This window comes from Ambystoma mexicanum, chromosome 10, assembly GCF_040938575.1.
Source record: "Ambystoma mexicanum isolate Mex_15411 chromosome 10, UKY_AmexF1_1, whole genome shotgun sequence".
Lineage (NCBI taxonomy): Eukaryota > Metazoa > Chordata > Amphibia > Caudata > Ambystomatidae > Ambystoma > Ambystoma mexicanum.
This window is the reverse complement of record NC_090932.1, coordinates 397,994,028-398,006,003: the sequence shown is the minus strand read 5'-3', so window position 1 is coordinate 398,006,003 and position 11,976 is coordinate 397,994,028. Positions and strand designations below refer to the sequence as shown.

The window sequence follows — 11,976 nt, the reverse complement described above, 5'->3', positions numbered from 1 at the left end:
GAAGAAGCCGAGCAGGCTTTTCAGGAACTAAAAGCTAAATTTACCTCTGCACCTGTATTGAAGCACCCGCGCCCAGATCTCCCTTATGTCGTCGAAACTGACGCATCCAGCCTAGCCATGGGAGCTGTCCTGTCTCAAAGAGATCCCAAAACTAACCAACTGCATCCCGTTGCATTTTGGTCCAGAAAATTCTCGGCACCCGAGGTTAACTACGCAATCACTGACAAAGAACTGTTAGCCATTAAATCCGCCTTTAAAGCCTGGCGGCATTATCTACTTGGCGCTAGACATACCATCACCGGGATCACCGACCACCGGAACTTACAGTATTTAAAGACCGCCAAGGCTCAGTCATCTCGACAGCTCCGTTGGGCTTTGTTTTTTGCGGAATTCGATTTTGTAATCACCTACCGTCCTGGCTGTAAGAATGACAAAGCGGAAGCTCTATCCCGAATAGGAATGGGAGAAACTGATACTAACTCAGAACCTGTACCAATAATTCCCGAACAGAGAATTTTGGGCATGACATCTTTACAAACGCTTGAAGTCATTCAAGCTAGAGTTAAACAACTCCTGGACCCTACAGACTTACAGGATTGGGTACAAAAGGGATCTGACTTTACGATAAATAATGATTTACCTTATTTCCAAGGGCGCTTATTTCTGCCACACAAGGAATTACAAGAGCTCGTTAAATCTCATTATCATGATACACTCATAGAGGGGCACCCCGGTATTGCCAAGACGGAAGAAAAGGTGAAACGACAATTCTGGTGGCCTTCTTGGCGAAAAGATGTTAAATCATTTGTGATGTCCTGTGGTGTTTGCGCCCAAAATAAAGGCCACAAGAAAAGACCAGCCGGTCTCCTTCAACCTTTAGACATTCCGCCAGCACCTTGGCACACCCTGTCATTGGATTTTATTACGGACTTACCTCCTTGTTCAGGATATAACACTATTCTTGTTATTGTGGATTTATTTTCCAAAATGGCCCACTTCATTCCATTGAAAGATTTACCTTCAGCTTCAGTTCTAGCCAAAGAATTCCTTGAAAATATTGTTTGTTTACATGGATTCCCGTCTGTACTAATCTCAGACCGGGGAAGCCAATTAATTTCCCACTTTTGGCGTAGATGTTGTCAATTGGCACAAATCGATGTAAGATTATCGACTAGTCACCACCCTCAGACCGATGGTCAAACAGAGAGGATGAATCAGACCCTTGAGTAATATTTACGGTGTATGTTGCAGCAATTTGAAAGTAACTGGAAAGACATTCTTTGGATAGCCGAATATGCATATAATAATTCGGTACATTCTGGAACTGGGCAAAGTCCTTTTTATACTTTATATGGGCATCACCCTCGAACCTCAGACCTCGACTCGCCTCAAGGCCTCGGAATGCCCGCAGTGGACCATCTGCATTCTACAATTACCCAAGCCTTCAAAGAATCAACTACACATTTACAACAAGCCAAGAGAAAATACAAGAAGAATGCTGACCAGCATCGGAGTGAAGCACCTCAGTACCAGATTGGGGACCAAGTATGGCTGGCTACCAGGCACTTATCGCTCAAGGGACCTCGAACTTTTAATCCAAAATATCTGGGGCCTTACTCCATTACGGCCATAATCAATCCAGCGGCCGTTAAACTTGATTTACCAGCTAACATGCAAATTCACCCTGTTTTTCATGTGTCACTTTTGAAACCAGTGCAACCTGGAACCAGACTAATCAAGCCTCCAGAACCCATTCAAATAGATGGAGAACCTGAATTCGAGGTGAAGAACATTTTAGATTCAAAGATGTTAAGGTCAAAACTTTTCTATCTAATCGATTGGAAGGGATACAGGCCTCAGGAGAGGTTGTGGGAACCCAGTGACCATGTACATGCACCTCGAACAATCTTGGGAGGGGCCTTGGGGGAGAGTGCTGTCATGATGCCTACTCCCGGGAAGCCAGTTCAGGCCCAGCGTCCCCGAAAGCAGACATCATGTCCCCACAGAGGGACCCAGCAACCCCTTATAGGGGCTCTTTGGACATTGTCCTGGCGCCTTTGGCGCCACGCTCATAGAAGGCATCAGTCCTGGCACCATAGGCGCCAGGCTCATTATGGGAGTGCTTGGATGGACTTACCTGATGCAGACCATGCTGCTGGATCCAGACCTCCTTGAGGTCTGAAAGGGACTATTTTACCTATGGGACTATTTTACCACTCGGGCGTGGCTGAGGAAGAATACTTACCTGGAACTACATTAGGGGCTATTTAAACCACACCCAGACAGCAGCTCACGCTTCGCGTTGTTCTGCATCTAGCAGCTGGACGCTCACTGTGTCTGCTCCTGCATCCTGGCTCCAGCCACGCCCGCCTGCAACCTGGAACACCTGAAAAGGAAGGAAAGGAGAGAAAGGTGAATAATTGAACTTTACCTACCTCCATCCGGAGTCCGGAACCATCACTCCGACGATCCTGAGAAAAGACATTATTTTTAGAAGCGCATCGCATCTCTCGCTGCAGCGCCGCGTTCCACTCACCTTCACGAGGCACCCTCGGGCTCTTCAGCGACCATTGGCACCATCCGTCACCTTTCAGCGCCTAAGGAGAAAAAGAGACAAAACACAGGTGAGCGAAGGAACAAATTGAGGAAGGCCTGATTCTTCCACCTTAAGACTTACCTGATTATTGTTGGGACAATCTTTCCTCACCTCGAGTCGGCGCCGCTTCTTTGGCACTTCCGTACCCCGGCCCCTAAGGGGAAAAAAACACACGCATTAGAGGGTGAAAGCAAGATAACTAAGGGAACCATCCATCAAAAAGACTCACCAGAGCTTACCTTCGGCGAATCCATTCCTCTACGTGGATTCTTCATCCTGCATCTGAAATAGAGAAAAGGACAACGGACAATTAAGGCTTGAACTTTTGCAACTGAATACTTACGGCCTCATATCGGAAAAGTCAAGCGGAGTTGAATACTCACCAAACCCGAGATCCAGTGAAGTAACTGGAAATCAACGCGCCCCTGCATCGGAAGCAGGATGGAGAGCTCGTCCTTTCAGACTCTAAGGTGAGACTCTACGGGGAATCGCGGAGGGGGTTCGAGGAGTGTGAGAGGGGGAAGGGGGGAATCCGACACATTATCCAGCAGACAGTTAATCCCCTTTTCCATCTACAGAAGGATTCTTCTACGGGCCTGACAGGCGAGGTTTGGGGGTCCGGTCCAGTCCGTCTTCCGAGTCCTGCGCATCACCTTAGAAGAGGTCATAGCAGTCCAGAACAGGTCGGCGCCTCTGTGGGAATCAGGTGAGCGTTACAGTACTGTGCAACATGTAATAAGTATCTAATAAAACCCACTTACTACATAATTTCATTATTACATATAAAACCCAAAGACAGAACAATACATACAAATATGAGTATATAAAGGGAAAGTGAAGTACGCAAAAAAAGCAGCAGTAGAAGCTGAAAGTGTTTATAACCTAATTGATTATCTTTATGCACCAGAAATGCTTGCGCTGCTTCAAACCTACTACTTCCCTATGCATAACTATCACATGATCTGACTGCACCCTAAAGAAAGTAATGTGAATGCAAATATGACCATATCCCAAGAAAGTACAGTAATAAAAAACAGCAAAACAATAAGAAAGTGTTAATAACCTTACTGATAGTCTTCATACACAGAAAGTATTGCTGTCTTTCAGGTGTGTATTTTCCTTATGTATATGTTTCATATGTTGTGAGTGCACCCTAAGTGAATTATTGTAAGAACATATTAGAAGTATAAGTGTACAAATATAGTACTTTTTGAATTGTTTTGTTCCTAACTATTACTGGCCAAGATATATCACTTAAGGAAAAAAAGAGTGAGTCAGACATGTGATGTCATCAGTGATGTCATCGATGACATGTGTGACATCATCTTTGATGTCCTGGGTGTTAGTCTTAGCAATGCACGGTGGTGGAGTTATGGTTGCTAAGCTTACCATAACTATCGAATTTCAGGGTTTTTTCTGTTTTACTGTGAACCATAACGTCCCTTTAACAAAGTTTTTCACTGAATTTCATAGGTTTTTAGTACCACAACTTAACCATAATGTCCCTCTAACAACATTTTTTTTACTGAATATATATATATATATATATATATATATATATATATATATATATATATATATATATATATATATATATTATTATTGATGATGTGTTTTCTCCTTTTTTTAATGGTCTACTTTTTCATCTTTTTTTTAAAAAAAAAATTAAGAAATATGTTTTACTTTTTTTATGAGATCTGTAGATTTCTTTCAAATATTTTTGATCACCACCTTTGAGTATATTGATTATTATTATTTTATTTTTTATATGAAAATCCAATCATTTTTTAGAAGCAAAATTAAATAATTAACATGTTTAGACAACATTCAACAAATCTTTGTCATTTAATCAAATGTAAAACCAATATTTATTTGTTTTTAAAAACTGTGTTAAAATAAGAGTTTATGTAAATATGTCCTGTAGCAAAGTATCCTGTAATAGCAATAGTAGAACAGTCTGTGTATCCAGTATATCCTGTGAATCAAAGTTTTTGGTACAGTCACATAGAACACTGTTGTTGGCAGAACTCCTCCAGCCCAGGACTCAGTGGGACCTCCTCCATGGGTGTTATCTCCACAGCTTTTCAGGCTCTTTACCTTCACTCCCTTCTTTGGTCAAGGGGCTTTCCAGGGGTCTCCACTCCAGGGGTATCCTCCAGGGGTCCAGAGCTACAGGGGTCCGGCACTGATGAGAAAAGTCATTAATTTTCTAGAGTAAAAAGAAAAAGACACATTAAGTACCAAGCACAATATATGTTTCATCCCCTTTTCCACTGGAGCATCTGAAATTAAATATTATTATTACACAAATGCAAATTATCGACATAACATGCCATGCAACCACAACAATTTCAAAAATACACACCACCCACATTGTACCTTGAGATAAGAACCCCTTGGTACTTTCCATGCACCAGCAATATTTACACTTACTCATTTGCTAGGTCAAACACTCCATATTATAGATATATACATTTATTTTACTTTTACTTAGCCTCAACTTGCTCAAGCCTCTTCATCTCATGTTTCGGGTAGAAAGGATTGATCTGGTTAACATGGACAAACTGTTCTACTGTCAGCTCACCCTTCTTTTTAGCAATCCTGTACACTACGGGCAAAACCTTACCTGTAATTGTATATGTCCCTTGCCACGCTGCAAGACATTTCGAGTTTTTGTATAACTGATCTCCTACCTCTTATTGTTTTACAGATGCCTTCCTAATATAATATGTTTTTGCAAGTCCGTGGCCTTTTCTAAATTCCGCTGCACAAATGCAAACGCATGTTGTAAGTGCTTCCTCAACTCTTCCACATATTCATGAGTTGTGTATGCATTTAACACTCCTAATTTGGAAGGAGTATTTGATGCGCTATGAATGGGCCTAACAATTCCTCTAGATTCCACATTTTTTATGATCTCAGGTAGTGATTCCAAACATGCCAGGGGTAACCTACATTGTCGTACAAATACTGGCTCCCTACTGGTGTCCGGTCAAAGGGTCGACTACAAAGGGTCGAATGGTCAAAGGATCGACACAAAAGGACCGAAAACAAAAGGATCACTTTTTTTTTTTAAATTACATTTTTTTGGGGGTTTTCGTTTATGGAAAAAAGTGGTTATTACCACAAAAAACAGAGGTTGGGGGGGACCCCCCCAACAAAAAAAAATGTAAAAAAAACAAAACAAATTTCGATCCTTTTGTTTTCGGTCCTTTGGTGTCGACCCTTTGACCATACGATCCTTTGGTTGTCGATCCTTTGACCTACAACCCTCCCTACCATGTTCCTCTGGTGATTTGGCAACATTCAAATCTGTTAATCCACAATCATATGCATCTTTGGCAAAAACCTGTTAGTATTCCATAAATATTTTTCTCAATTGGTCTTTTTCTTCTTCATTTGTGCAAGCATCTACAGCCTGAATTTGCTCTTCTAACATTTTAGAAAACTGTGGGAAGTCCTCCAACGGAGGAACTACTGCACTTTCTTCTAACCACGTGGCTGTATCACTTACATATTTTGGAATATTGACTTCCATTTCAACATGCTGCTTTTCCATTTTAGCCTAATTTAATTTGAAAAAAATGCAATCATCTTGATGAGAGCACACTCTTTCACTTGACTCATAAGGTTGCAAAGACTGAACTTTAAATGTTCCTTTAGGCTTAGAATCCAAGAATTCTGGCAACTCACCTTGCGCAGTCACATATTTTTCAGGAATGTGCCCAATCACTGCATTACTGAAATCTGCAGTATAATAAGATTTCTGTATTGCCATTCCCACTGCTGAATTCTCCTCCAAATGAATGTCTTGGCACCCTTTATTATCCACCAGAATTTGAATGGGTCCATCCCCAATTTCTTTCAGTGGTGTATATTTGCATTGTAGTCCTTGCTGCCACATTAATTCATTTAGACATACAAATGCATCAGAATCTTGTATCTGTTGTCCCTTTCTGTATTTTAATGCTATTGTAACTTGTCTGATAAACACGGGAATGGAAACATCCTTTCTCACCGTTAGTTCTACTGCATTGGGTGCCACCTGTGCGCAATAATTTGCTTGTCTTTTGTCCTCAAATTCAGGTGCGGCCCCCACCTAACCGGGACCAAACTTTTTGACTTAGAAAGTTTAACATCTAACACATTCTCTGCATGATGTCATTTCCCAAATAAAATGGGTTTTGTGTCCCACTCACAATCCATACATTATGATGGATACTCATAGGATCAATTATTTTCGTTAACATGCATCTTCCTACAATCCTTTACCCTGACTCTGGGTCATCCACACCAAAGATGTGTTGATTCTTTATTCTGAATTTTGGGATTAAACTTCTTTCATGTTTGAGTGCTAAAGTGGCTTCTATCATTTCGGAATGCCCATTTACATGGATAGGAATCCATGGCTGGCTATCTCCAGGGGTTGAAATGTGTTTTTTGGTATTTATCTCTGGAGTGACATTTGGCTTGCTTTTTTCCTCATTTAGATAAAAACGCAAATGTGTTTTCATCTATTTCTGTCTGCATCTTTTCCTGGGGTGCAAATAAATCTCCATAGAATGCTTATCCTTTTCACCCCGCATTTCACCCTGATACATGAGAATGAAGGTGACACTAGGCACAGAGCCATTCTGAAGATATTCTTCCACTGCACTTTCTGTCTTAGCCACAGCATGGCATTCTCTTACACTGTTTTTTTGTGTCATTATTTTCTTAGGCTTCAATGGCTTTTTGGCTAGGTACCACAATCCCCCATTCACCCCGTCAATGAGGGACGACAACTTCTCCAGGCATTTCGTCCCCATGAGAAAGGGTATTTCATTGATGGATGTGATCAATATTTTCTGCCTCATTCAATGTTTCCCTAACTTTATGTCAACCTCAGTGACATCTTTGATAGGTATTTGTCCACCATTGAAGTTGTGCACAGGGCCTTTGTTTCGTCTCACCTTTATGTGATTTTGTTGGGATCTTCCTTCATTGATAATTTTTACTAGTTCTTTTGACATTATCGTGGCTTAGGCACCCTCATCAATCATTGTGAATGCATTACATTTGTCTTCAACAGTGATAGGAGCATAGTACCTATCTTCAACCTTCTCTTTTGACAAATTGTGAGAGTTTGCTGATGTCAGGACTCACTTTCCTTAGCTCCTTGTTACTCCTTGCTAGACACATGGGCCTATGAAATGACATCCTTCCCTCCTTTTTGCCCACTTCATGTTGAATGTCCTTGTCTATGTTCCTGGGCTCAGAACCCTTTTGGAATGTAGCCACTGACTGCCCCTCTGATTTGGGACTACCAGTGTTCACACAGTTAATTTTTAAATTCATATTCTCACAAGTGTCATATGGCAGCCTGTCAATTTCTGGTACAGGACACTTATCTGTGTTTAGCATGTTGCCTGTCCTTTCTGTCTTTTGAAATGTGTGTGGTTCAAAATACTTCTCAGGTCACTGACCTGCACCCTCCTTTCATGCTACTGTTGTTCCTTTCTGGAGCTCAACAATATTTTGATTATCAAGGGAGGATATTCTAACTACTGGTCCTACTTCTTCACTTTCTGTTTCATTTTCACATGGGGTGCTCTTTTTAAATCTATTTCTCTGTTCTTTAGGTTCTTGTTCATTTTCCCATTTTTGTTCTTCATCTTCACACACTGCAATAGTCTGATTCCCCTCTTAATTGAACCACTCTCCCTTTTTGTGTGTTGTCCCCTATGCTGGTTTCCATTTTCAATGAATCTATCCACATCCCTTGGTCTTTCTTGGTGGACATACACCATCGTATTAGGATCAAATCTGCTCTGAGCCCCCAAAGACTGCTTTGGGCCATTGTACATTTGATTTTGACTGTAATTTAGACCTGACATATTGGGGCAAAATCCCACTCGGGGAGGCATTACCCAAATATCTAGGGCTAATGTAAGACCCTCTAATGTTGGGATCAACTGATTGGAACATAGGAGTTTGGGGTGTTGTCCTCTGTGGTGGCATGCCTCTTTGATTAGGTGTCATGTTGTTTCTTGCCTGGATTTGTGCAGATTTAAGCAGCATTTTTACAGATTTTACCTCCATTATTGCTGGCGTGGGTTCTTTAGATTTAGATTTTGCCACGCAAGAGTGACTTCGGGTGGATTTTAACCCTTCTCCTTCTTCAACCGGAATTGTGTCAAAACAAAGGGGCATGGCCTCGTGGTTGCAGTGGATACAGGGCACAGTGGCATGCCAGCACAGACAGCGGAACCCTTTCCACGGCAGGCATTGCCGCAAGGGTGGCTTCATGTGGGTTTTAACCCTTCTCCTTCTTCTTCCGTAATCGTGGTAAGAACAGGGACGTGGCCTCATGGTTGCAGTGGATTCAGGGCTCAGGGGCGTGCCTGCACAAACAGCAGCACCCATTCCCGCAGCAGGCATCACCGCAAGGGTGACTTCAGCTGGGTTTAAAACCTGCTCCTTCTTCACCCGGAATCGCGGGAAATAAGGGGGTGTGGCCTCATGGTTGCAGTGGATTCAGGGCTCAGGGGCACACCAGCACAAACAGTGGGACCCTTTCCTGCGGCCGGCTTCGCCTCAAACGTGACTTCAGGTGGGTTTTAACCAATGATGCAGTGACCCAAGTATATCCTGCAGGCTTGGCCATGGGAAGTGCACCTGGCCACATGTTGCTGTAGCACCATAGCATGACTTGCAATATCACCTAATCCACTCACATAGACATGCAGTGTGGGAAAGAATATAAACAGGACTGGCATGGGGAGTCACACATGGAACAGGAAAACCTGACCGCTATGGTCTAACCAGTGGCAACCAAGTGTGGGGCTATACCCCCGGACATCCGGGGCTCTGCTTTTGATACCCTAGAGCTGTGCCCGCCCGAGAAGGCTGGGGATCCAGGGTGCTTTGCTGAGCCCAAGTAGCTGTTCCCTATCAGAGCTTGTGTCTTGCTTGGGCCTTCAGCTGCTAGACTTGCGTAGCCTCTCCCTCTGGAGACAGGCCTGTTGCTACACACCTGCTCTTATGTTTCGGCCTGAGCATGAAGGAGCCCCTCCGGCTCTGACGCAACACAATCGTCCCACAATTAAATGTACCACAGACTATTATGCCCCCACAAAGTGGGGTGCATGGAGCCTGGCCACAGACAAATGTAAGAGACAGCCAGGCCAGCCGTGAATCAGGCCATCTGAAAGCACCAGGCCAGGCCAGATGGCCAGTTGGGCATGTCCAAAGGAGCGTGCAGCCATGAGGTTGTGCCTGCCTTAAGGCCACCATCCAGTGTCCAGGTGTTATGCCGCCAACACTGCACTGGGGATCAGAAGGACGTTTGTCCTCTGAGCGATGCTGGGGAGTCTGAATTGTTCGCCTCATGCTCCCTGTCCACGGCTGGATGGGAATTTTGCACTGGGCACTTCAATCCTCACTCGCAGTTACTGACGGAATCCTGATCATTTTATTTCCCTCCACTCAGTAATATGCTTCAAACCAGCAGTTCACCACATCTGAGTTAATATTCAGGTAATAGAAGCTCAGGTGGCTGGCCTCGGGCCGACCTTCACACCCGCTGTTTTGTCTGTGGGACCCAAGCATCTGAGCTTGCCCCAATGCTTGCAGATTGGGGGGGCAGTCATTCATGCAGGTGCCAATAGCACAGCTGAATGGATTGGAGGGAGAGGTTGGTCCCAGGCACGACTTGTGCGAGAGGGGGCAGCTGCTGCACACGCCTCCACCATCGGCATAGGAAAGGGTGGGGCGGGACCTTGTGAAACAGTCATCATCCCAAACTGCTTTGGGAAAATGAGCTCAGTGAAGAAGTGCAAGGGCATGGCTCATGTGGGCCCACACCCACTCCGCAGTGGCCAGGCCCTGTGGACCTTCCACTCTGGCATGACCACTGGGGAACTGCTGGGCTTTTCAGCCTTTGATCTGCCCGGTTGGGGCTCCATGTAAGTGGGCCCTCACTTAGGGGGGCAGACTCTCCAGTTAACACCATCCCAAGGTGGAAGGAAGGTAATTTCATGTAACATAAGCCGAGGTCGGCCAAGCAGCCAAACCCTAACTGGAGCAAGTGTGCCAAACAATTTGGTGTAGTGTGGGGAGATTGACAGACAGGCTGCCCTGACATTGACGTGCAAGTCATCTTAGGTTGTCTTGTTGGCCAGGCACACTGCTAGCCCGGAAATCAGGTGGGTCTCTCAGAAGAGTGCCCCCAGCAGGAAAGGCTCTGCTGGCACTTTGTGTGGGGCAGCCAGAACAAAGTGGAGTGCATTGAGCACCCATAAACACTGTCTAGAGTAATCCAGAGGAAGACAACTATGCTCTCTTGAAATCTGTGTACCCTGGGTGACACAATAGGCGGTCTGACAGAAAGTGTCCTGCCTCCTCAAAGACCCAACAGGAGTACATTTCAGATTAGAGACTACATGGACTTCCACAGATGGCCAACTATCTCCATCTGGACCTTGTATACATTTGTATGATCAACTACCTGGCACATGGAAAAACTGTTAGTGCAGTTCGGGGGGATAGCTCAGGGGCAACGTGCTTGCCTTGGAAGCAAGACGACACGGAGCAACACAGGTTTGATCCCCGGGTCAGCGCTTAGAAACCTCTGGGTATTAAGCGCGTTATAAATAACATATCATATCATATCATAGCATCAGAATTGGCTGTGCCCCTGGCCTCCTTGTAAAGGTCTCCCCACAGCATGGCCCACGAGGCAATATACAGGTGTATGTGGTGGGCTGTGGGTCCCTGTGGAGGGCTGTGGGTCCCTTGGTAGGGCAGGCAACAGCTAAACACATATGAGTTTATTTGTTCTGCAGGACCTAGTCGGACAAGCAGAGGGCACTGCTGGGTATGCCATAGCTGTCAAGTTTCCAAATTTCAAGCAGGACTCCTTGAGCCAGTCCTTATTCGCTCCACATAGCATGGCCATGCAAGCAGGCCTAGAGGTTTTACGAGACCTGCTTGGGCACTTGTCCATCCAATCACATCTAGCAAAATGCACCCTGTGACAGTCTGACCTGGAAGCATGTAACATGTACAGACACCCATTGAGGAGGATCAAACCACGATGCTGTTGCTCCCAGTGTCAATAAATGCCATGATGACATGCCATAGCTGACCCTTCATGCAGTGAGCTGACAGATCACTCAGTCATCCCTGAAATTCAATTGCACCATCATATAATCACCATAGATTCATACACATGTGTCAGTCCCAGCTGCTGAGTGTGGATGGTGCAATCATCATGTTCAATTGAAAAACCCATAGAAGTGCTGTGCATGAATGTTCCTCATATGCGCCCAGCATCTCAATCTGGGAACTGTTCCTGTCTGAGTACTTGCTGCCAGCAATTCACATTGCATGCACACAAG

General features: G+C 44.4%; 1 long non-coding RNA gene across 1 annotated transcript in view; it reads right to left on the bottom strand.

Annotated features, from left to right (window-relative positions):
- Positions 1-4,334: 4,334 nt before the first annotated feature.
- The window catches only part of LOC138491453 (uncharacterized), a 30,377-nt gene continuing 22,735 nt past the window's right edge, over positions 4,335-11,976 (bottom strand). Inside the window, exon 2 of the long non-coding RNA XR_011276007.1 lies at positions 4,335-4,805. This is a non-coding gene — a long non-coding RNA (uncharacterized lncRNA). The remainder of the gene's footprint in view (positions 4,806-11,976) is intronic.